This window comes from Antechinus flavipes, chromosome 6 (genome assembly GCF_016432865.1).
Source record: "Antechinus flavipes isolate AdamAnt ecotype Samford, QLD, Australia chromosome 6, AdamAnt_v2, whole genome shotgun sequence".
NCBI classification, from domain to species: domain Eukaryota; kingdom Metazoa; phylum Chordata; class Mammalia; order Dasyuromorphia; family Dasyuridae; genus Antechinus; species Antechinus flavipes.
In genome coordinates this window covers 197,735,760-197,761,585 of record NC_067403.1, presented here as the reverse complement: position 1 = coordinate 197,761,585, position 25,826 = coordinate 197,735,760, and the positions used below count along the sequence as shown (strand labels likewise).

The following is a 25,826-nucleotide window of genomic DNA, read 5'->3' as shown; positions in this document are numbered from 1 at the left end:
GGTTATGGGATCAAAGAATTAAGAAAGGCATTTATTTGTTTTCAAACTGGGAAAAAAATAACTAACAAACCAAAAACCCAAACACTGTCAAGCTCGTTGCCTAGCCTTTTAACCCCGCTTTTCTATGTTCCTTCCACTCCCTGTTTCTCTGTTCTCATCTTCGTTCCTCTTCCTTCTCTGCCTTTCTTATTTTTTTTTATTCGCTCTGGCACTGTCTCTGTTTCATTCTGCCTCAATTTTTCTTCTCTCTTATTCCGTTTTTCTTTTCGTCTGTTTGTGACTTTGACTATCTTCCCATTCTTTCTCCCCCAGTCTTTCCATCTTCTTTCTTTCCTTCCTTCTTCCTCATCTCTCACTCCCCCAACTATGTTCTCCTCGCCCAGGTATTTTTAGATTAGGTAGACTAGGAGAACTGGAAGTAGAAATCATTCCGTAGGAAATTAAGTCACAGTCGCTGAGAACTCTTCCCTGCCCCAACCTCCATACAAACAGAGGGGGCAGGCGCAGTCTGTAGAAATGGGCGGACACATTTCTCTAGCAAGACCCTAGAGAGGGGATGTCCTCTGACCCGGGACTGATCTTTGTCTCCCCCAGAAATAACCCAGCCAACTGAAGCCCGACTCAGCTCTCGCTTCTGGGAAGAGCAGAATGCCCTTTGTCCGCAAAGTATCTTCGGGGCTTTGGAAAGCCGCGGAAGGCCCGGGCCCAGGGAGATGGCTCAGGGCTGTCTGATCCTAGGCCCTTTGCTAGAGCTCGGTGTTGGGTCTGGCGCCAGTCAGTCCATCATTCCGTCTGTCCCGAGGGAGCCACTGGGCGGGGACGTCCAGGCTCTGCGTCCTCTGGCGCTTGATGAAAAGTGTTCGCAAAATAGAATACTGGAGACTGTGCGTCCATGTTGCGCTCGGGTCACTGTACTTGCACAAGGGAGCCTATTTGTGTGTTTGCGGGGATTTCCATGCTTCACTGGATTTCGGTGTCTGCATGTGTCTCGTGTAAGTGTAAGATTCTCACCGTGTGCTCTTGGCTGTGTGCATGTGTGTATTTTCGTGCCCGTGTGCAGCAATGCGTTTGTCTACGCCTCCGTGTACCCGAGTGCATGTGCGGCCCGCTGTGTGCGCCAGCGTGTGGCTGGAAGCCCGTGACGCCGACAAGGACAGGTCCCTGACAATTACCGCGGGCAATGATCCTTTGGAAAGCAGAAATTAAAAGTTGGGGGAAATAATGGGTAAAACAATCAGCTGTAATTTGGGCCCGGGGCTCGGACATGCTGAGCCACCGGGCGGCTGGGGCTCAAGGGAGATTCGAGGTTTCCCCCGCCTCTGCCTCTCGCAGCGCCTGGGTCCTGGACTCCCCCCCCGCCCCGCCCCCCAGCTCAGCCATTGCAAGAGCCGCCACAACCTTGCACTCATAGTCTCCCGCTAATGCCCCCTTCCCGCCCCCCGACTCGATTAGACTTTATCTTCACATTCAAACTCACCTCAGGGACGAGGTCTATCCCCCAATCTCTGACAGTACAGTAGCAATTAACTACCGTGACCTCCGGCAACCTCTTCCCCTCCCACCGCATCCTCCGGCCCCCAGACTTTTCCCAGGTCAGCTAGCTTCCCCCCACAGCCGGAGGCGAGAAGTTGGGCAAGTAGAAAGAACACTGGGATTCAAACGGAAGCCCTGGGTTCAAGTCCCGTTTCGACTCTGTCAAGAGTAGGCGTTCACAAACTTTTGTCTCCTTTTATTTCCATCACATTCTTTCCGTCTCAAATCCCCTCACCTGGAAAACGAGTGGATTGAACGAGTTATCTGGGGTCCCCGATAGATTCGTTGGAAGTTCTGTGTCTGTAACACAGTCTGGATATTATTTATCCGCGACCCCCCAACCCTACTCCAGGCTCTTTCCCGATCCTCAGTACCCAGACCCTCCGCAATTGCTTGGATCCTTGATAACTTCCTGAATTTTATTGAGCTGAGCGGGTGCCTCTGAGAGCGCTCCAGGATCCACATTGGAGTGGATCCTACATACTGCCAGAGGCTCCAGCCTCCACTCTGAGCTACTGCTCCCTGCCAGAGGCTCCAGCCTCCACTTTGTGCTACTGCTCCCTGCCAGAGGCTCCAGCCTCCACTTTGTGCTACTGCTCCCTGCCAGAGGCTCCAGCCTCCACTCTGCTGCTGCTCCCTGGGGAACTGAGGAGTTCTTGGAAGCTGTCTTCACTGCCTTTCCCCTAGAGGCCTGCCGCTCAGCTGGAGGTGGAATAGGGGCAGGGGAGGATGAGGGAGAAAGGGACGAAAGAGAAGGCACAGGTGAATGTGTGTGTATGTTGATGGTGGTAGGGAGGGAGTGTTGTGTCTCAACCAAGCAGCTTTTCCCTGAAGAGGGCAGGGCAGAGGAGGTAAAGCACCTGGAACTGAAAAACCCAATCCCAGAGGTATCAGCCCAGGTCAGTGCGGGGCTGAGGTTGGGATCCATGCAGGGGTAGGAGAGAGCTAAAACTCCCAGGCAAATGTAGATGGATGTATTTCTATATAAGATTATGTGGCTTAAAAATCTAACCAGAGGCAGAGAGAATGTATCAGCAGCACAAGAAGTATAGCCATATATATGGAAAGTGTCTTTATTCGCATGAAGCATATAGGTAATAGGGTGAGGGTAGAAACTGGGACTTAATCTGTGATTTTGCTGGTATGTAAATGCCAAATGGAACCCAGGGCAGCTCCTTCTCTGGAACTTAAGATCTTGGAGAGATGTCAAGAGCATGGGGAGGGAGGGGGGCTTAAATTACTTGTCTAGGGTCACATAGGCAGTATGTAGCCTCACTGAGATTTGAACTCTTGTCTTCCTAGCTCCAAGACCAGCTCTATTAGCTATGCCAATGGATCTCTGACAAATCTCTACTGAAAAAATGCATTTTGGGGCTTTAGATACAGAGAATACACAGGGGGGAAGTACTCTGTGTTATTAGAGACTCAATTCGGCAGAATTCAATGAGTATTTCTGAAGATTTGCTTACTGTGAGGCTGTGTATTAGGCACTGGAGGGAAATACAAAGGATGGACAAAATGAATAAAGTTCCTGACCACAAAGAACTTGCAAGGTAACACATGGATAGAATGTACAAATAATGTTCAGGAATTGTGTGCATGGGTTTCATACCTACAATGCATCCACTCATTTGCCCACTCAATATTCAGATTGTAAGAAAAGATGCATAATGATATGTGGATAATGTACTGGTTTACATACAGCTTGTAATTAATTCAATGAAGATTTTCTGAGTATCTTTTTTGGAGTTTGGTGTTTCAGTGACTCTACAGAATAAGGAGATCCCCATCCTTAGCAGGTTCTGTTTATATACACAGGAAATACATATATATTTGTTATACCTGTTCACACACATAAGAGTATGCAGCTAGCATACATGGATGGCCTGGATCTGTTTATTCTATACCTGTTTACATTTACAAGATGACTGCTCTAAGAATTGTAATGTAAGGTGTTTAACATCCTTCCCTAAATATATGATATTTTCAATAAATATTCATTTAGAGTATAACTATGTAAATATTAACACAGGGACAAAGACACAAACATGAAGACACATACTTTTAGTCCCCTTAAATTGCTGTCTTAGATGGACAAGAGATTGAAAGCACCAAGAGAAAGGAAGGGTAGGAGTGGGATATTTGAGAGTTCCAAGAATCTTCCTTCTCCCCCTTTCTCAGGCCCAATCCTGCACTGACTAAAGACGAGGCAGGGTTTCCAATTTATGGGTGTGTGTGTAGGAGGCAGGGAGGAGAACATAGTGTGGGGAGAGTTAAACTGAACCAAGAGGGGATTGCACTGGGCTGGACATGGGAGTGGGCTTCAAGATCTTTTCATAGGCTGCTTTCTCAGGAGGAAAATGATGAGGAGGGGAAAGATGCTTAGAGCTGGAAGAGTCTTAGTGAGCATCTAGTTCAACCCTCATATTGTACAAAAAAGGAAACAAATTTAAGAGAGGTTAAGAAGGGGAGAAAGGAAGAGTGGGGAGCCTAGGAAAGAGGGAAAGATAAAGTAAGGGACTAACTAGGAGAAAAAAAAGACAGGAAAGATGAAAGAAAGAAATGAGGGGAGAAAAAATGAGTGAGAGAAGAGATGAGGGGAAGATAAGAGAATAGGCTAGCTATTAAGGGACAGAGATTCTCTCTTCTCCCCCCACTCCTTAGCCCCAGTCTTTCAGGTCCCTTAGGACTCTCTGTTCCCACCTCCAGCCCCTCCCTCAGCCCCAAGTCTCTGCCTGGCGCTGTCCAGGCTATAAAGACGTCCCCTTGCTCCTAATCACAATTGATTGTCAATTAGGGCCTCATTTGGCCAATCCCCGTCCATCTGCCATCTCTGGTTATCTGCTTGCCGCCAGCGCCAGCTTCATCTGGGCCGGCCCAAAGCCCAGAGGATGCTGACAGGTATTTTGAGCATCTGAGCTTTGAGTATGTATGTGTATGCGTGTGTGTGTGTGTGTGTGTGTGTGTGTGTTGTGTGTGTGTGTGATGGTCTAGGCCTTCTCCAGCCCATGCAGTAAGAATCTGAGCCTTGCTTGGGAAGAGGTCCTAGGACTACTCTGAGCTAAGCTCTATTTGGCTGTGGGTTTAGGAAGCAGGAAATCCAGTTTAGTGGAAGGAAAGCAGGAAGGGAAAGGTTCAAGAAGGAAGTTCAAGGGAAGGAAGGAATTAGAGGGCCACGCTGAGGAAGAGGGAGTACGGCTGATAACTCTATAACCCATCCCCCTCATCTTCTTTCTCTTCATTTCTCCTATAGCCGTCAGGAAAATGGAAGCACTCAGATCTTCACTGGAATTCTGGCTGGGACATTCTTAGCTATGTGACTATGGACACATCTGTGAATTGAAGAATTTCTTCCTTGCACTTTCTTCCTTGTGGGGATGTAGCAAGGAAAATACTTTATCAATTTTCAAAATATTATAAAAATGAGAGGTAAGATTGTGTCTCAAATACACTTCACAAGCTCTCTAAATCTTGTTCATTGTCCCTCCCCGTCAAGGTCCCTTTTCTTTCCCTTTTGCCCTGTGTATGTGTCTTAGCATCTCATTGTAAGATTCTGCAAAGTAGTGGCTTAATAAACTTGATGCCAGTGAGGTGTAGAATACTAAATCTTGCTATCCTTATTTAGTGGGGAAATTGAGACTCAGAAATAGTGCAGCATGCAATGGAAACATCTTCATCACAGATAGACCATGCAGTCAAAATTCAGTGAAGGAGGGACAGTTCTGGTGTGACAAGGTTAGACCATGAAATTTAAAACAAATAAAAAACCTGAAAGGAAAGTCTCCAGTGACTCTCCATGGATCTTCTATGGTAGATTTATGGAAATTTATGGAAAAGACTCACACAAATGAGAAGATATGAAAAGAATATAACATCAATAGAAAGAGTACTTGCCAGGGATCATTTGAAGGATATGTAGTATATATAATATATATATAGAATTATTATACAGAAGTAACTTCTTGAAGGTCTTATATCTATTGTATCTAAGATGAAGCTCAGCTACAGGTTTTTGTTAATTTTGGAAATATAAATCTTGTTGGTAGTGGTTACCTGGAGGGCCCAATGGCCTCTTAGGGATATATTCTGGTGGTGGAGTCCAGCCCTATTATCAAACATAGAACCACCTTAGAAATTGAAATCAAGAAGGCTTTCATTCATATGAAATGTTTGGTTCACTGGATCTTTTGTACTGCTGAAGCTACTGGGATCTCAAAGGGGGCAGATAGGTGGCAGAATGGATAGAGTACTAGGCCTGAAGTCAGGAAAACCTGAGAACAAATTCAATCTCAGACATGTACTAGCTGTGTCAATGACTTTGGACAAGTCATTTAAGCCTGTTTGTCTGAATTACCTCATTTGCAAAATGAGCTGGAGAAGGAAATGCCAAACCACTCCAAAATCTTAGCCAAGCAAACCTCAAATGGGGTCACAGAGTTGGAGACAACTGAACAATAACAATAGCAAAGTTGGTCTCCCACACCCTATAGATTCAGCATGAAAGCTGGAAAAAACTTTAGAGATCCATCAGTCCAACCCTCTATTTTTACATGTGATGAAACAGATCACAAACCAATTAGTGTCAAAGATTTGAATCCAGTCTCTTCACTCCAAATTTTTTTCCACTACTCCTCTATTCCTCCCCTAGAGCCTTTCATTCTTTGCTTTATTCCTTGTACTCTCTTCTGAGAATTTTGGTTAAAATGCAGTTGACATCTTATTACTATTGTCAGCAATCTTATCTCTCAGTTTATCAGATTTCCTAATCTGCTGGGAGGGCTTGTTGTGGATCCTTTCTGTCCAGATACTTAACCTCCTGGGCTTGGAAGGAATTCAGAACCACGGACAGCTCTTCACTCCTTCATGCTCTTAGGAGAATAGATTTAAGTTATGTAGGGGACCTCAAAAACTCATGGAGTTCAATTTCATTTTACAAATTAGGAAAATGGGACACAGAGATCTTAGGTGACTTGTCCAGGGTCATTCAGTTAGTAGGTATCTAAGCAAGATTTTCTCTTTCAGTGGTCCCTGGCTGTTGAATCGTGGAACAATATAGCTGCAGGAGATCCCTAGCCCAACCCAAACACGACCACAAATTCATCCTCCAAAATTTGCCAGCAAGTGATAATTTGCTCATGTACCTCTAAGGATGGAGAACTCATGCCCATCTTTCAACAATTCTGATTGTTAGGAAGTTTCATTTTTCACTGTTCTAAATTATACCCATAGACAATCCAAATCCCACCTCTCTTCCACACAACAGTCCTTCCAATGCTTAATAACAGTGCTCATGTTCTGAATGACCCTTCTCTTTTCGAGACTAAACACCCTCAGGTCCTTCGAAGGATTCCACACTAGATTTTTTTTTTAATGTCCTTCCTACTAAATGAGATTCCTACCAAAACCTACGAAAAGGTATGGCTCCCAGAGATAAACATAAGTCAAATGGGTTCTGATTAGGCCTGAGGATAGGGCAATGATCACCTCCATTATTCAGGATACCATGTTTTTATTAGTGCATCTGACATTTGACACAACTGATTGTTTCCTTGCCCTAATGCTCCCCTATTGACCTATCTTTGTCTTCTTCTTCCCTGGAATGAAACTGAAGTAGTCTAGGAGGACCGAAGCAAGATGGCATATTAGAAAAGACCTAGGTTGGTGCTGAAGTCTAGAAAATTAGGATCTAACTGTCAACTCTTTGTGACCTTGAACTAGTCACTTCTCTCTGAGCCTCAATTTACCTATATGTGTCAGTGTATAACAGCTGTTGGAGGTTTCAAATGAGAGAACAAATGGAAAAAGTTTTTGTTTATATAAAGGATTTGGATATAGGATTATTATTCTGAAAGGAAAGCAGGATTCTACAAACTATCAAATAGTTATTAAATCTTTACCATATACAAATGTTATTGTATATCATGGGATTCTGGTCACTCAGTATATTGGGCCCATTTGAAAATAAGGAGACAGGATCTGTGGATTTACAGATGAATATGAATGAATAGGAGAGAAGGGAAGGTAACCAACTCGTGTATAATGCAGGAGGAGTTCAGAGAAGCGCATATATATATAGGAAAAGAAGAGATATTTGAATGAAGGTTCTTACATGAAAATCATCTGACTACATGAGAGGGTTGTTCTAGAAAGATGAATGTTTTTTGGCTGACAGTGTATACAATATTCCAACATGTTGCTCCCTCATTTACTCTCTACTGATAAACCTTTCATTTTACAGATAATTCAGGAACTAAGAGTTTGGGTAACTTTTCCCAAATCACAAAGCTAGTCAGCATGGATAGTGGGATGTATGATCAGAAGAAACCCAAATTCTGATCCCATCTCTGACAATGCTTAATGATATCTGACATTTCAATAGCACCATAAAAATTGGCAAAGCACTTTTACATGCATCTCACTGAGGCATCACAAAAACGCTATAGGAAGGTATTTGGGCTAGAGACTTGAGAGGGGCAAGGCTTGGGATTTCAGTAATATAGGCAACTCCCAAATGAGGAAACTCTCTGTACTAATGCAGGATAGTATCTTCTCTGCATCTTGGAATCTTACAGAGTTACTTAGGGATGTGTTGAAAGAGGGACTGAAGCCCAAACCAGATTAAAATTTAACTGGGATATTACTAACAAAACAAATACAGCTATAGTAGAACTTAGATAATGTTGATGTATGGTTTTGTAAATCACTGTATGGGTGCAGGCATTCTTAGTTCTTTCTATCCCCCACCCATTCCTTTCTATGTGAGCTTCACACCATTGGTCTAGAATAGGGTTTCTTAAACTTTTTTCCACTAGTGACCCTTTGCGATCAAGAAATTTTCATGTGACCCTGAGTATATAGATATAAAAATGGGCATATAAATCAAACATTTACTGATAATAAATTAGAGTTTCATGGCTCCCCAATATGTGGTCTCAAACCACAGTTTAAGGAACTGGGCTCTAGAGCACCTAATAGTTAAGTGCTCAAATTCCTATAGTCAGATATGTGGCCCAGTTAGGTCTTATTATTCCCATTTTCCAGATGAAGAAACTAAGTCTCACAGAGCTTGAGCAATTTATTCATTCCTATGGTTGGAATGCATGGAAAGTAGGATTTGAACCCATATTCTTGGCTCAAAGTCCAGCACTTTATTTACTGTCATTATCCACATAGTAGTTTTGTGACTATTAGCTCATCAGCTAACCCCTCTGAATCTCAGTTTCTTCATCTGTAGAAAGATGTAGAAGATCCTACACCTGTAGTAGTTATCTTAGAGAATTGTAAGAACAGATGAGATACTTCAGAAACATTCTTCAGAACATATATAAATATCAACTATTGTTGTTCATTTCATATTGTCTGACTGTACAAATAAAGATCCACAGGTTGTAGTTTATTCATTTCCAAAACAGATATTCTCTTTTTTTCAAAGGATTTTGGAGGTCATTTAGAGATCTAGACTAATCCTGCCATTGAAGAGGGGAGGACACTAAAGGTCAAGAAGGGAAATGGCTTGGCCAGAGTTGCATGGGGAATGAAGAGTAGGACTGGGATTTGACTCCAAATTACAATGTGTTTTGCCTACTCTGTCTACTATGGCTGGGCCCAAAGAGTAGATTTGTCCTCCGGAAGAGAGAAGAGAGAGGATAGTGAAGGGCTAAGGAATGAGAAAGAATATAAGGGTCAAAAGATAAAGGAGTGGGTGGGAGAATGATGTAGGGAAACGGGTGGGGGCAAAACAGTGTGGGGAGATGAGATGCCACAATCTCCTAGGCAAATTGCCTTAGGACAAAGCCCACTCTGCTAAACCAGCAGGGGGATTGTTGGCTGTGTCAGAATAGAAAGGAAGCCAAATCCTTCCTGCTCCCCGCCACCCCTCCTCTGTGTGGGAATAATAAGAGTTTTCTGGAAACAGAGCTAGAAAAGAGGGAGACTTTGAGGCTGAGGCTGGAGGAAGCCCCCATTAGTTGGGGGCTGTTTCAGCTCCTTCCTGTCCAAGCCATTCCATCTCTGCATTACTTTGTCTTTCCATATCTTAATTTATCTATCCTGTGTCTTTCCATCTGTTTGTCTGCCCATCTCTCCATCCATCAGCCTACCTATCCATCTGTTTGTCTCTTCAGCTATCCACATATATGTCAGCCCACCTCTCCATTTATCTATCTCTCTAATTGCCTATCTATTCATCCATCCATCCATCTATCATTTATCCTTTTATCTAATCTATCAAACTTTTAATCTGCTTCTTCTCCTCCCTCTCCCACCTCTCCAAAGAACAGGAATCTTTCCCTTGGTTTTTTTTTTTCCCTAAAGTTTCTCTGACTCAAGGCCCACTCCTTGAGCGAGTACTAGTGTTGGGTGGGGAGAAATAAAAGGGGGAAGGAATAGTGAGTCCAGGTTTAGTTTTTTGGGGGGCTGTGTAAGGCTGGAAGTGCAGGAGCACAAATTAAGTCTGCCTGGGAGGAGGGAGTCAAGAGGCAGGAGACAGGAGAGAGGAGGCCAAAGGGCAGGGAGGACGCACTTACCGGGAGTCGGGGTCGGGTAGTCTCGGCCCCCAGAGTCCCCCTCCCTCCGCCCCAGCACCACAGTCTCCCTCCCTAATGAGCTTAATTGAGGTTAATGCTTCCTGCACAGCTCCTTGATTATTAAATTAATATTATCACACCCATGAATCATAATTAGAAGTTTAAATAAGGCTGCGGGGGAATCCTCCCAGGATCCATTAAAGCCTTAGTTACCCCGCTGCCCACTTTCCTCTGAACATAGCCCCCTCCAGGGGCTCAACCATGCTGCCAATTAAGTTGGAATTGGGGGGTGGGCAGAGAGGAGGTAGCTCATTTTCAGGTGTGCAGGAGTGTAAGCGCAAAACCTTCTGTGTCTGAAGGTTTGCATATGGTCAAATCTACATATATGTGTGTGCAAGAGTATGCATGTGTTTGTTCTAGGTTGTATCTGTGAGTGGAGCATGAGCAGATGAGCCAGATATTTGTGTGTGTGTGTGTGTGTGTGTGTGTAACAAAAATGTGCAGGTTACAGGAATGTGCATACGTGCAAGCAAACCAGTGTGTGCACATTTGAGTGTGTGTGTACTTGTGTGTTTGTGTATGTGTGTATCCAAATGAGCGAATGTACATCAGAGTGTGTCTGTGGCCTTTTAGGCCACGACTGTCCACTTGGGGTATTCTGTACTGCCTGAGATCTGAGGAAAGTGTGTGTTTGTAGCGGGGAGAGGATGAGAGAGGAAGCAAGGGGAAAGGAAGACAAGAATCTCACTTTATTCTTTCCTTTTTTCCCTTCACTCCCACTAGGAGTATCTTTCTTGCCACCTTTTCCAGTCCTTTTCCCACCTCAAACTGACATGGGTGGAGCCCCTAGATTGAGATAACTGGGAATCATTTCCTGATACCTTTTTTCAGAAGCCTCAGGAGGGTCAGATTAGAACAAGTGTCTGATTGCATGTGTATCTCAATGTGTCTCTGGGTCTGTGTGAGCGGTACTCCTCTCAGTGCCTGTCTGTGGATGTGTGTATCACTCAGCATTGGTCGGTGTAAGTGTGTGGGTCTCTGAATATGGGAAGAGATTCAGGAGGGGAAGAGAAAGACAGCTTGAAAGCTTGCTCTCCCTTGCTGAGGTTCACCTAGCAAAAGCTCCTAGTCCCAGTGAGAGGCCTGAAGCCTAAAAAGCAGAGGAGGCAAGGGTGACCTAGAAACACAAATAATAACCACTAGTCATTGACACTGCCCTCCAATGTCGTCCCCCTTCCTGTAGCACTCTGCACTCTGGGCCCTAGCTCGGTCAGTTCAGCTGGTAGGCCTGGCAGACATCTCTTTAAGATGCTCTCAGGTCCATCACGGGCAGAACTCCTGTGAAAAACATGGAGACTCACGTGAACAGTGACACATATCAATCCATGGACCTAACACTGTTGGAGACCACACTGCGCTGGAAGGAGCCCCACCCCTGGAAATTTGGATTCTAGTTCTAACTCTAAATGTGGGCAAGTCACTTCCCATCCCTAGGGTCAGTTTCTTCACCTATAAAATGGAGAGAATAGAATAAAAGAGCAATTGTTTCTTCTAGCCCTGACATGCTATATCCTAAGGCCCTCTTTGGTTCTGATGTTCTGTAATATAGAGCCAAAGAAGAATAGGGAAGTCTCCAGCATCCCAGCATCTAAAAGTCCCTTCTTTCTGCTTTGGAGCAAAGACCCACTAAAAAAATCCCACTTAAGCCCTTTTCCTCCTTCCTCCCCTCTTTTTTCCCTCCCTCCTTCTTCCTTTCTTTCCCTTTCATATTTCTCTCTCTCTCTCTCTCTCTCTCTCTCTCTCTCTCTCTCTCTCTCTCTCTCTCTCTCTCTCTCTCTCTCTCCCTCTTTCTCTCTCTCCCTTTTCCCCTCCCCCCTTGCTCTGCCCCTCTCTCTCCTGTGTCTTTGTCTCTCCTCCCTCTTTTTTCTTTTCTCCCTTATTGTGTATCTTTCACATCTTCTCCTTTATTTTCTCCCTTACTTCATCTGTTTCTCTATCTCCTTTCCTTTCTTTTTCTGACTCCCCTATCTCTCTCTCCTCTCTTACATTTTCTATTTTCTCTTTCATCTCACTATTCATTTTCTATCTTCTCTCTTACTTTGTTTTTTTTCTATTTCCCCTTTTTCTACTCTCTTCTTCCCCTCCCCTCTCTCTCCCTCTCCTCTTTTTCTTTCTCTTTCCCCTTCCCTCTCTCTTTCTATGTCTCTCCCTTCTATTTATTTTTTCTCTGTTGCTGAAACATATTGAAGGGGGAGAAAAAGGAAACATTAAGATCAGCTGTGAGTGGTGCGGGCAGTTTAACGATTTCAAATGAGCTCTGACTCTGGTTAGAATCTGACAATTACCCATCAGGATGGCAGATGATGGTTAAAATTACCCGAAATCAATATTCTCACCGGGTGTCCCTGCCTGATAAGGGCGACCAAGACAATGTTGACTATTAAAGTCGACAGCTTGAGATATTACACTATTAGTTATGCTATTTTTAATAATCTATAATATTTGGGCTATAATTAATTAATTATACGGGTCAGATAATATCTGGGGCTGGAATGAGGTCTGAAGGGCCTATTACGGTTGGTAATGAGAAAGGAGAAATCTAATCTAAGGACGAGAAGCCATGAAGGCACAAATATACAACAGGCTTCAGACAGGGAGAGGACTTGTGAACAGACCAGGACACACACCTTCACTCCTGCCATCATCATTGCTTCCATGTTTGTTTGTTTGTTTGTTTGTCTTCCTCCTCAGAGAAAAGAATTCTCCTTCGAACGAAATATAAAGGGCTCCCCTTATCTAATAGGCATGTCTGCATTTCCCTGACAAGATGTCAATTCCCCAGAGCCAGGCTTGATGCTACACACAGCTACTATTTAGGGGAAAGAGCATTGAATTTAGAATTAGGACACTTGTTAGCAATGTGATGTGGGCAATGTAGTGCTCTCTGAATCTGTTTTCCCAATATCAAGTGGGAATATAATATATGACCTACCTTTTTGTAGGGGAAATATTTTGTAAAACAGAACAAACAACAACAAAACATCTTTAGAGGTCATCAATATCCAGCCATTTTTGTCTCAAGGTCCCTTAAATTCATGTTCCTATGAATTTTGTATTTTCTAAATTTTAAATTTTTGATTAATTGACTCTTATTGTCAGTTATCTTAAATATTACATAAGATTCACCAATCATAGCACTATCATGAAAAGCCTGAGTTATAATCATACTTTGATTTAAGGGAATATCTCAAGAGCTTTCATTTCCAGAGGACAATGGCATGTTTGATATGTTTCAACCCTATTATTTTACAAATGAGGAAACTAAAACTCAGTGAAGGTAAGGGACTTAGCATTCATGTGTAAGCTTCTTGAAGGCAGGGGCATTTTTGTTTCTGTCTTTAAATCCCTAGTCTACAGTACATGCTCAATAAATGCTTGGTCCTTTTCTCCATTCTTATCCTTCTGGACCTCTTTATAGCTGTGGACACTGTCAAACATTTCCTTTTCCTTGATGTTCTTTTCTTATCCTTGATGCTCTATTTTTCTACGTTTCTGAGATGCTACTCCTCCCCATTTTCCTCCTGTTTGTCAGACCATTCCTTCCACTCTCCTCTTTTGCATGGTCATCCAGGCCACTCATCATGGGTGTCCTGAAAGGCTCTGTCCTGGACCCTCTCCTCTTTCCCCTCTATATTACTTCTCTTGGTGATCTCAATGATCCCATTGAATCCCATAGATTCAGCTATCATTCAGCTATGTTGATGATTCTCAGATTTATTTATTCAACCCTGACCTCACATCCAACTGCCTATTAGACATCTCAAAGTGGATGTCCTGTAGACTTTTTACATCCAACACATCCAAAACTGAGCTCATGTTTTTTTCTTCCAAATCTGCTCCTTTTCTGAACTTTCCCACTGAACTATTGAGGATGCAGCTTCCCAGATATCCAGATTTATAACCTAAATTATTGACTTCTCAGTGTCTCTCAGCCCATATATAAACTTTGTAACCTTTGTAACATTTCATATATATGCCCCTTTCTCTTTTTTCATTGCCACTGCTGTGTTACAGGTCTCACCACCTCACACCTGAATCATTCAACATCCTTCTGATGGACTCCCTGCCTTCTCAAGGTTCTTCAATTCCAGGCTATCTTTCGCTCAGCTGTAACATGATCTTTCTAAAGTGCAGATATGACCATGTCATCCCTTTATTCAATAAGCTGTAGTAAACCCCTCTTACACCCAGGATCAAAAATAAAACTTTCCATTTGTCATTCAAAGCCTTTCATAACCTCGTCCTTTCCTACATTTCTAGTCATCTTATACCTTTTATATTCATCTACCCCATGATACAATGACACTGGTCTCTTTGCTGTTCCTTGCATAAGACACTTGATCTCCAGATTCCAGTCATTTTCATGGACTATTTCCCATGTCTGGAAAGCTCTCTATTCTTACTTCCACTTGTTAGCATCCATGGGTTTTTAAAAATAGTTGTTGGGGTTTTTAAAAATTGTTTCTGATTCTTTATGATCCTTTCGGGGTTTTCTTGGTAAAGATACTGGAGTGGTTGGCCATTTCTTTCTCCAGCTCATTTTATAGATGAAGATACTGAAGCAAATGTATTAAGTGACTTGCCCAGAGTTCCACAGTTAGTAAGTGCTGGAGAGCAGGATTTCATTCAGGAAGATGAGTCTGACTGACTCCAAGCCTGACATGTTATCCACTGTAATACCTAGTTTCCTTTAAGTCCCATTTAAAATCCTAATCTATTCTTATCTCCTTATTTTAAAAAGGAGAAAATGAAAACTTAGGGAGGTCAAATAATTTGTCCAAAGTCACATGGCACAATCAGGATTTGAATCTTGTAGTTCCTGACTACAAACCTGGTGTCTTTTTTATTTCATACACTGATTTCATTGTCTCTTACTGAATCCTGATCAGTAACTAAGGTGAGTTGACTAGAGCTTTGCCCTACAGTACCAAATATGGGAGGGAAATGACATTTGCAATCTTTCAGCAGAAACAAAAACAAATGAACTTAGCACCTAATCAGTAAAAATAATTATTTAAAATAGGAGGCTACCAGATGGTAGTTACTCCTTCCCCTTGTCTATACCCAGGGGAGCTCATCTCCAGTCCTATCTTGCTCTTTCTTCATCCACATCTCACTGTATCCAACAGTTTCCCTATTTCCAACTAAATTTGTATCAAAAAGCTTCATCCTGCTTGTGCCAGTTGCAAAAATGTCTAGTTATGGTTCTGATTGCATCTTTGCTCCCTTCTCAGCACATCATTCCTTAAAAGAAAATGACTTTCAGACTGGCAAGAACAGAATAAAAATGGTTCATAGAGTGTTCAAACCTAAGTTATTGTGATAGCCTCTGAAAAATTCCTTGATGAAGTCTAAGTTTCCATTCCTTTTATCTATCAGCTTAGTAACTTTTTTAAAGTGTAATGCATTCGTCTGGAATGACCTGTCCTTGAAGAGCCCATGCTGGTTTTTAGTTATCATTTCCCTTTTTACATGCTCAGAAACTATTCCTTTAATAATAAAGTGTATATTTATTAACAAAAACTAAAGCCAACAATGTCAAGGACATTGATTTTTGGATGTGAACACATAATATGTGTCTCAATTTAGTCCTAGTCTCTTGTTATGATATAACAAATGCAAACATCCATTTATTTGAGAGTAAACAGGTTTTAGAATTTTTCAAGAAACAAAAACCAAGCTTACTAGCCACTAGTCTGAAATTTTTGCTTTTATTCCTTTTTTGAAGAATGGATTAAGTCTGCTCATCTTCAATACTGCTCCTCTGGGTTTTCCTAAGTTCACAGATATTCAGCAATAACTTGTTGTTCTTTCAGTATTCTGGGATTGGTCAGGTGATTTTTGTGCTCTTTTGAGGGAAGTTGGGTATTTTCTTAGCAGTTGGTCATTAGCCCCTCAAACTGTTTCTGAACATTAACTTCTAGTATGATGATAGCTTTCTTTAGAAGAGAAAATGGAGAGGTGAAACCAAGATGGCAGAATAAAGGCAAGGAGTTGCCTGAGCTACCCCCAAACCATTATAAATACCTTTAAATAATAGCTCTAAATAAATTCTAGAATGGTAGAACTCTCAAAAAGATGGAATGAACCAAGGCAACCTTAGAAAGGTCTGTTGCATCTGAGTGAGAGTAAAGCACAGTGCAGCACAGACTATGCCATCACAGTCCAGGCTTCAGCAAATTAGGAGTAGGCATTGGGAATGACTGAATCATCAACAATAACTGCTGCTTCCAGAGCTCTCAGTCCACAGATAATAAGCGAGTCAAGCAATTGGTCAGAAGGAAATTACAGAGATCTCTTGGAAGAATTGAAAATTTATAGGTCCATACAAGTAGTTCTGAAAACAGCTGCACAAAATCCCAGAAGCTTGGGATAGTGCATCCTTCATCCTGGAATCAGAGTCCATCTTTAACAAAGATTTAAAAGTCAAGCAGTAGGCTGGGAAAATGAGCAAACAACAGAAAAAATCTGACCTTAGAAAGTTACTGTGATGATAAGGAAGATCAAAATACATACTCAGAAGAAAATAACAAATTCAAAGCTTGTATATCCAAAGCCTTTAAGAAAAATATGAAGAGCTCAAAAAGGATTTTGAAAATCAAGTAAGAGAGATAAAGGAAAAAATTGGGACGAGAAATGAAAATGATGCAAGAAAACCATGAAAAAATAAGTCAACAACTTGGTAAAAGAAGAAACAAAAACTTACTGAAGAAAATAACACTTTAAAAACAAACTAGGCCAAATGGTAAAGAAGATACAAAAAGAAGATCCAATGAGGAGGATGCCTTAAGAAGCAAACCGCTTCATTAAATAAACAAATAGATCCAAGAGAGATAATTTAAAAATTATTGGATTACCCGAAGGCCATGATCAAAAAAAGAATTTAGACATAATCTTTCAAGAAATTATCAAGGAAAAATGCTTTGATATTCTAGAACGAGAGTATAAAATAAAAAATGAAAGAACCCTCTAATCACCTGAAAAAATCCCCAAATGAAAACTCCCAGGAATATTAAAGCCAAATTTCAAAGCTCCCAGGTAAATGAGAAAATATTGGAAGCAGCCAGAAAGAAACAATTCAAGTATTGTGGAACCACAGTCAGTATGACACGCAAGATTTATAAGCTTTCTACATTAAAAAATTGGAGGACTAGGAATATGATATAAGGGGAGCGAATGATTAAAACCAAGAATTGTCTACCCTGCAAAACTGAATATAATCCTTCAGGAGAAAAATTGATATCCAATGAAAGAGAACTTTCAAGGTTTGACTTTTGAGTACAAGACTCAAGAGAAACATAAAAATGTAAACAGGAAAGGGAAATCATAAGGGATCTAACAAAGTTATACCGTCTACATTCCTACATGGGAAGATGATACTTGTAACATATAAGAACTTTTTCATTATTAAGGCAGTCAGAAGTAGATAGATAGATAGATAGAGGGCAGATGCAAGATGAATACAAAGTAATAATATATTAAAAAATAAAATTAAGGGATGAAAGAAAAATATACTGGAAGAAAAGGAAAAACAGAGGTAGAATGGGGTAAATATTCACACATAGAAAAGGCAAGCAAAAGCTTTTACAGTGGAGAGGAAGAAGTGGGAGGTAAGAAGTGAATGAAACTTAACTCTCATTAAAATTGCCTCAAAGAGAATATAACATACATACTCAATTGGATATAGAAATCTCTTAGCCTTCTGGAAAGTAGGGAGAGAAGGGAATAAGAGTAGTATTAGGAGGTGGTAGGAGGAAGTTCTCAGAAGCAAAACACTTTTGAGGAGGGATAGGATGAAAGGAGAGAGAATAGAATAAGGTGAGGGGGGGATATAGGATGAAGGGAAATACAGTTAGCAAAAGTAATTGTGAAGTAAAGTTCTTGGATAAAGGTCTCATTTCCCAAACATACAGAGAACTGAATTAAATTATAAAAATAAGAACATTCCTCAACTGATAAATTATCAAAAAATGCAGTTTTCAGAAGAAGTAATCAAAATCATATATAGACATGCAAAAATGCTCTAATTCACTATTTTTTGGAGAAGTGCTTATTAAAACAATTCTGAAGTACTACCTCATGCTTATTAGGTTGGCTAATAGGACAGAAAAGGAAAATGACAAATAGTGGAGAGGATGTGGGGAAAATGCGACATTTTTATACACGGTAAAGTTGTAAACTGATTCAACCATCTGGAGTAATTTAGAACTATTCCCAAAGGGCTATAAAACCATTCACACCCTTTGACCTAGCAATACCACTACTAAGTCTGTATCACAAAAGAGACATAAAACAAAAAGGGAAAAGGGCTATATGTATAAAAATATTTATAGAAGCCCTTTTCTGGGAACAAAGAATTGGAAGTAGAGGGGATGTCCATCAATTGGGAAATGGCTGAACAAATTATGGTAGTGATTACTATGGAATACTATTGTGTTATAAGATATGCTGAACAGAAAGCTCTCAGAAAAACCTAGACTTACATGAGCCAATACAAAGTGAAATGTACCATGTACAAAGTAACAACAATATTGTAAGATGATCATCTGTGAACAACTTAACTGTTTTCAGCAATGCAAGACAACAATACAATACAATACAAAACAACTCTGAAGGACTTATGGTGAAAGAAATGCTATCCATCCTCAGAGAAAAAACTGATGGTATCGGAATACAGATTGAGGTAAATTTTTTTCTTTCTTTTTTTTTTAATAAGTTTTTATTGATAGAACGCATGCCAGGGTAATTTTTTACAGCATTATCCCTTGCATTCACTTCTGTTCCGATTTTTCCCTTCTCTCCCTCCACCCCTTCCCCCAGATGGCAAACAGTCCTTTACATGTTGAATGGGTTGCAGTATATCCTAGATACAATATATATGTGCAGAACCGAACAGTTTTCTTGTTGCACAGGGAGAACTGAATTCAGAAGGTATAAATAACCCGGGAAGAAAAACAAAAATGCAAGCAGTTTATATTCATTTCTCTGGGTGTAGCTGCTTCTGTCCATCTTTGATCAATTAAGGCTCTCTTTATCGAAGAGATCCACTTCCATCAGAATACATCCTCAAACAGTATCGTTGTTGAGGTATATAATGATCTCCTGGTTCTGCTCATTTCACTCAGCATCAGTTCATGTAAGTCTCACCAGTGCTCTCTGTATTCATCCTGCTGGTCATTCCTTACAGAACAATAATATTCCATAACATTCATATACCACAATTTACTCAACCATTCTCCAATTGATGAAAGGAAAACCTTTCATTTTCCAGCTTTTAGCCACTACAAACAGGGCTGCCACAAACATTTTGGCACATATGAGGTAAATTTTTTTCACTTTATTTTTCTTGAGGTTTTTTTTTTTTTTGTCTATGTTTTCTTATACAACATGACTATTATGGAAATATTTTGCATGACTACACATGTATATCAAATTGCTTGCCTTCTCAGTGAGGTAGGGTGGGGAGGGAAGAAGGAGAAAATTTAGAACTCAAAGTTTTAAAAACAAATGTTAATATACTTTAACATATTTAACATGTATTGGACTACCTACCATCTGGGGGAGAAAGTGGGAGGGAAGGAATACAAGTTTTTGCAAGGGCCAATGTTGAAAAATTACCCATGCATATGTTTTGACAATAAAAAGCTATAATGATAATAATAATAATAAACAAATGTTAAACGTTGTTTTCACATGTAACTGAGGAAAATAAAATACTAAATTAAAAACAAATAAATAAGAGAAAATGGAAATGTAGCAGATTTGAAGATTTTATTTTCTCTTCACCATACATTTTTACCATCCCAATCATTCTCTTTTTTAAAAATTTTTTTAAATTTTTATTTAATAATTACTTTATATTGACAGAATCCATGCCAGAGTAATTTTTTTTTACAACTTTATCCCTTGCACTCGTTTCTGTTCCGATTTTTCCCCTCCCTCCCTCCACTCCCTCCCCTAGATGGCAAGCAGACCTATATATGTTAGATATGTTGCAGTATATCCTAGATACAATATATGTTTGCAGAACCGAAAAGTTCTCTTATTGCACAGGGAGAATTGGATTCAGAAGGTATAAATAACCCGGGAAGAAAAACAAAAATGCAGATAGTTCACATTCGTTTCCCAGTGTTCTTTCTTTGGGTGTAGCTGCTTCTGTCCGTCATTTATCCATTGAAACTCAGTTAGGTCTCTTTGTCAAAGAAATCCACTTCCATCAAAATATGTCCTCATACAATATCGCTGTCGAAGTGTATAATGATCTCCTGGTTCTGCTCATTTCACTTAGCATCAGTTCATGTAAGTCTCGCCAAGCCTCTCTGTATTCATCCTGCTGGTCATTTCTTACAGAACAATAATATTCCATAACATTCATATACCACAATTTACCCAGCCATTCTCCAATTGATGGGCATCCTTTCATTTTCCAGTTTCTAGCCACTACAAACAGGGCTGCTACAAACATGTTGGCACATACAGGTCCCTTTCCCTTCTTTAGTATTTCTTTGGGATATAAGCCCAATAGAAACACTGCTGGATCAAAGCATCCCAATCATTCTCAATAATTGTCCTGCTCTAACTAAAGAAAACCCCCCACAAAATTTTTGCTTCCATTTGAGTTAAACTTATTTTAAAAATCATAATCAGTTTATGAGTGTCCCTTTACACACACTTTGGTCTCTTTCCTTTTAAAAATCTTCCTTAGATCTTACTATCTGTTCTTCAAATACTGAGTCTTGGGCATTGTCATTTGACCTGCCATTACATCTTAGGGACTCTAGAGTTTTGCCATCAGCATTACTTAAGGAATATCCATTTACTACATAGCTGAATTGTCTGTCCTATGTCCATTGTCAACCCTAACTAGAACATGAACTCCTTGAGACCATAGACTGATTCATGTTTCTTTTTGTGTCTTCAGCACTTATTACAGTGCTTAATATATAGTAAACACTTAATAAATGTTTTAATTCATTTATCTGAATTATTTTTGTTCGTGTTGGCAGAATGTTGTGTCTGAGACTGTATCATCCCTTTTGAATTGACCCTTCCTTGAAGGATCTAGGACTATAGATCTTATTACTCCTTTCTCTGAATATTTTAAAACCCAGTCCCCAAATAACTAGTATCTAAATAGCCCTTTAAGGTTTGCAAAACTTGTGTATATGTTATTTCATTTGGTCCTCATAATAACTCTGTAAGCCGGCGCTATTATTATAATAGTTTTACATAGGGGAAAACTGAGACTGACAGATTAAGTGGCTCGCTCAGGGTCACACAGCTGGCAAACGTCTGTGCCGCATAACTGCCACAAATATAGGAAGCATTCCAGACTATGACTAGCTCCTTGTTTTTCTCATCTTCTTATATATTACAAACTTTAAGATGTCATGGGGGCAGCTAGATAGTGCAGTCGACTGAGCATTGGCCTTAAAGACAGGAGGATCTGAGCTCAAATCTGGCCTCTGACACTTAGCATTTTCTAGTTGTGTAACCCCGAGTGCTCACCAAAAAAAGATGTCATCATCATTTCCTCCCCAAATTTCTATAATTTCGATTTCAGCAAATATTCCTATTTTGGTATTTCAAAACAAGATTTGTATTTCTTGCACATACCTTAAAGGATAGCAATCTTGGACACTTTGGCAAGAATGAAGAACACCTAATGAGGATTGATAAAAATATATCTGTTTGGAGAGTGGTGAATCTGATTAAGAGGGCTTTATATTGGAAATACAGGCAAGAGAGAAAACTGTCTCTGTATATCTGCCAAACCATATACCTTAGAGAATAGCAGCTGCAATACAGGGAGAATAGCAGAAGGGAGGATTGGTAAGACATAGGAGACAATATCCAGGAAAAGAGGCAGTAATAAAACCCATGGCCTCAGAAGTCAATACATAAAATCACAAAGTATGAGTAATAAATAAACTGAATGAGAGATTCTAATCCAAGGAGGCAAATTACTAAGATTTGGTGGGAAAGGATCGATGACCACAATATAGCTATAGAAGAATATACCTAATCCAAAGGAAACAGAAGAAATAGATTTACATTGTATATTAAATATATACTCACATGTGAAAATCTTTGGATGATGAATTAGAAGGGAGAAGCATGGTAGAGGGCATTTGAATGACAATAAAAAGAAGGACAAATAGAAGCAATATATCATTTGAATATACTACAGACCATCTGGACATAAGGAGGAAAAAGATGATGGCAATAGGAAACATTACCAAAGTCTCAAGTGTGGGGTGGGGGGGATGCCCTTCCAACCTCAGTTATTGTAGTTAGAGAAGGTCTCTTTAGTGTGATCACAGTATTTTAACAAAATGTCAAACTAATTGTAAGAAATGTGACTCTGCCAGCTTATTGTTGGCTAACTATTAATGGGAAGCACACTAATTGGGTTTTGAGGTCTATAGTGTTAGGAATGTAGCACCATAGGGGCTATCCCTAGAATTTGAGGTACCAGCTTCTAAAGGGACCAAACAGACAGTATTAGGGTGAATTTGAATTCAAGTTGGAGGTATAGCCTAGAAAGGGTATTAATTAAGAACACATCATAAGGTGACTATTCAGACATCTATTGGAGAACTTTCTTTTAAAAGCAGAACAGTGAATCTATTCTAGGTGTTGTTTACCTGATTCATGGTAGTTCTATGGTTCAGGTTTAGGTTTAGAATGAAGTGTAATACTTGCCAACCACCTAGTGGACAACAAAATTAAGTTTATTTATCCATAGCTTAGGAAGGATCTTTATCAAAGAGAGATTATTGAGTTAAGTTCTTCTTTGTTATTTGCCATGTTAATGTTAAAAGAAGAGCTACTCGTTCAAGCATAGAAGTCAGAGCTAAGTTTTAAACTGGAGTCTCCTGATTCCTCATCCATCATTTTTGCATTGTATCTTTGGGGGTTCAGAGTCTAAAATTCTGCTGGGAATGTAGGCTGAAGAGAGATTGAAAGCCCAATGCTGAAATTCTGAAAATTCAAGCAGAAACAATTCTCATGAGGAAGAAAAAAAGAAGTTATATAAAGACACCAAAAATTGACACACAAAGAACTCATTAATCAATTTAAATTTTTACAAGTCACATATAGAAGATGAAAAAACAAATAACTACAGATAAATATAAAAAATAGTATGGTCCTATCAGAATAGGGCCAGGAAGCACTTGAACTCAGAATGAACTGCGGCTGACTTTAAATTTGGGGGAAAACAAAAATTCCTCTTAAAAAAAAGTTCTCAGGGGAGGATTCTGGGAAGATGAAGGAGTAGGTTAGTAAATTCAAGCTCTCCCAATTTCCCCCACAAATAGAACAAATTTGTGCCTCAAAGTGAACATAGACTCATGAAAAATCAAGACTTGGTGAAAAACTAGGGTCCTCCTGATATAACCCAAGAAAATCTGAAAAAAGACCTTGGGCTTCAGATAGGGTTAACCTGTCTGAAGTGCAAATACCTCTAGGCTGAGAAACAACAAATGGAGACCCCTTGAGCTAGGTAGGTGTGGCTGGAGCCTCAGCAGGAACCAGGAGACTTTTATCTCCTGGGCTTTTTGCAGGGTTGGGAGTCTGAGTCCAGGAAGACTGAAGGAACCTTGGCTAATTGGAAATGCCAAACCTAGCTGTGTTGCTAAAATGCAGCCCTGGCTGCAGGATCAGTTAGACAAACCAGCCACACCAAGGGCAACCCTGGCTGAGGAGCTTAGCAATAATGAACCAGGGGATGGGGCCAGAAAGCCACAAAGCCAAAGATAGCCATGAGGCTTGTATAAGACATCCAGGCGAGTTGATCCAGCAGGGCCAGGGTGATTATCATAAGCACATGCCCACTAGGCCAATGAGCTACAAAGTCTGCCATCTAGTCTGTTCCACTACAAATGGCGACCCAACAATTAATGCAGTATTGACCACCCCAGAACTAATAGTGGTATAGACTGGCTTTCCATCCCAGACTTATCCAAGACGCTGGTAGAATAAAAGAAGAATAACATGGCAAGGAGGACTGCCTGCTGGTACATGGGTAAGCAGAACAAGGTCACTACTCACTTTGGTTGTTCTCAAAGATTTTTAGAACACTCTTGGCTTTATTTTTTTTCATTGCAGTTGATCAGAGGAAGTGGGAGCTCTCAGGACAGAAAGGCAGCATGGCACAATGACTAGTGGATGGGATAAAGATGAAACTCAAGAGAAGGGGCCACAGTTCTTCATTCCCCATGATGGAGTCCAGGTCAAACACCTGAGTCATGAGGATGTCAATGACTGCCTAGTCGGTGAAGGTGCCCAAGACTTCACGTAGGACTGTGGGTGATACCTTCCCCACATACACAAGCACAAAGCCAGTGGTACCAGCCAAGGATAAAGTGCCTCAAGATCAGCATCTCAAAGGACATGGCCATTTTGGAGAAGCCCATGAGCACAGTGGCAAGAAAGACTGACTTGTTCATCATTAGCGTGGAATTCCACTTCACAAAATGATTGACAAAGTGACCTATGGAGAAGGAGCCAATAATATCATCAATGGAGAAGATGGCCACGGAGAGGGACCACAGAGTGATCAGGGTGGTGGGTTCATTATATTGATTTGCTCAAGTATTATTGTAAAATTCCTCTAAGACCTTCTGTGGGGCTTTGATGACTAGTGCAACCAAATTGTAGAAAACCCAGCATTGCACAACCTACAGCATGAGGGAGACCATAACTTGGTTTCCGTTGGACTCCATGTTTTTTCCTGGCAGCTGCCACTGCCATATTCTGCCATGGTTCTCTACACTGTGCTCCTGATCTGACTCAGATTTCCAAGGTTCTAGGGTAGGAAGCTGAGGTGCATTTTGCTCCCCTGCTTCTCTCTGTACTTAAAAAAATACTTTTTTCCTTTTCTCTCTTTTCTTTCCCTTCCTCTCTACCTTTTTCTATTCTCCTATCCTTTTCCTCAACTATCTTTCTCTTTTCCTCTAATTCCCTTCTCTTCCTCCGCTTTTTCTAGGTCTTGCCACTTAATCTGAGCTCCATTGGTACCACACTTTCATGCTCTTCAAATACTTTAGTTAGAGTATTTGATATGTTTTATTGTTGTCAAAATTTTCACAACTCTTATATTCAATTTCACAACTATGGGGTTGTAATCCACAATGTAAGAAGCTTTAGTTTAGTTAATAAGATATCTTATGGAGATTCCCAGCTCAAAGACTAGCTGGGGTTTGTGGCTATGTTAAAGTACTTGACATCTCATTTGATATTTGATGATTTGAGTTTCCCTGTCCTCTGATGTAGATACCAGAAGTATCATTATATCCATTTTTATTGTTCAGTCATACTGACTCTTGGGGACCCCGTTTGGGGTTTACTTGGCAAAGATACTGGAACAACTTGCCATTTCCTTCTCCAGCTCATTTTACAGATGAGGAAACTGAGCAAATAGGGTTAAGTGACCTGCTCAGAATCACACAACTAGTAAATGTCTGCAGCCAGATTTGAACTCAAGAACACAAGTCTTCCTGGCTCCAGAACTAGGTTCTGTGCACTCTGGTGCCATCTAACTTCTCCATATCTGTTTTACAAAGGAGGAAATTGAAGCTCATAGGCTCAGAGAAGTTAAAGGAGTTGTTCCAAATCACACAATCTGATTTGGTCCTCCTAACTACAGGTCTAGCAGGTTTTCCCCTGGATCTGTGATTCCATTGCTATAGAGAATCTTCCTCC

At 40.6% G+C, this 25,826-nt stretch overlaps 1 pseudogene; it reads right to left on the bottom strand.

The window, feature by feature from the left end:
* Nucleotides 1–746: 746 nt before the first annotated feature.
* LOC127541502 (solute carrier family 2, facilitated glucose transporter member 1-like) lies at nucleotides 747–24,875 on the bottom strand (annotated as a pseudogene).
* Nucleotides 24,876–25,826: the final 951 nt, after the last annotated feature.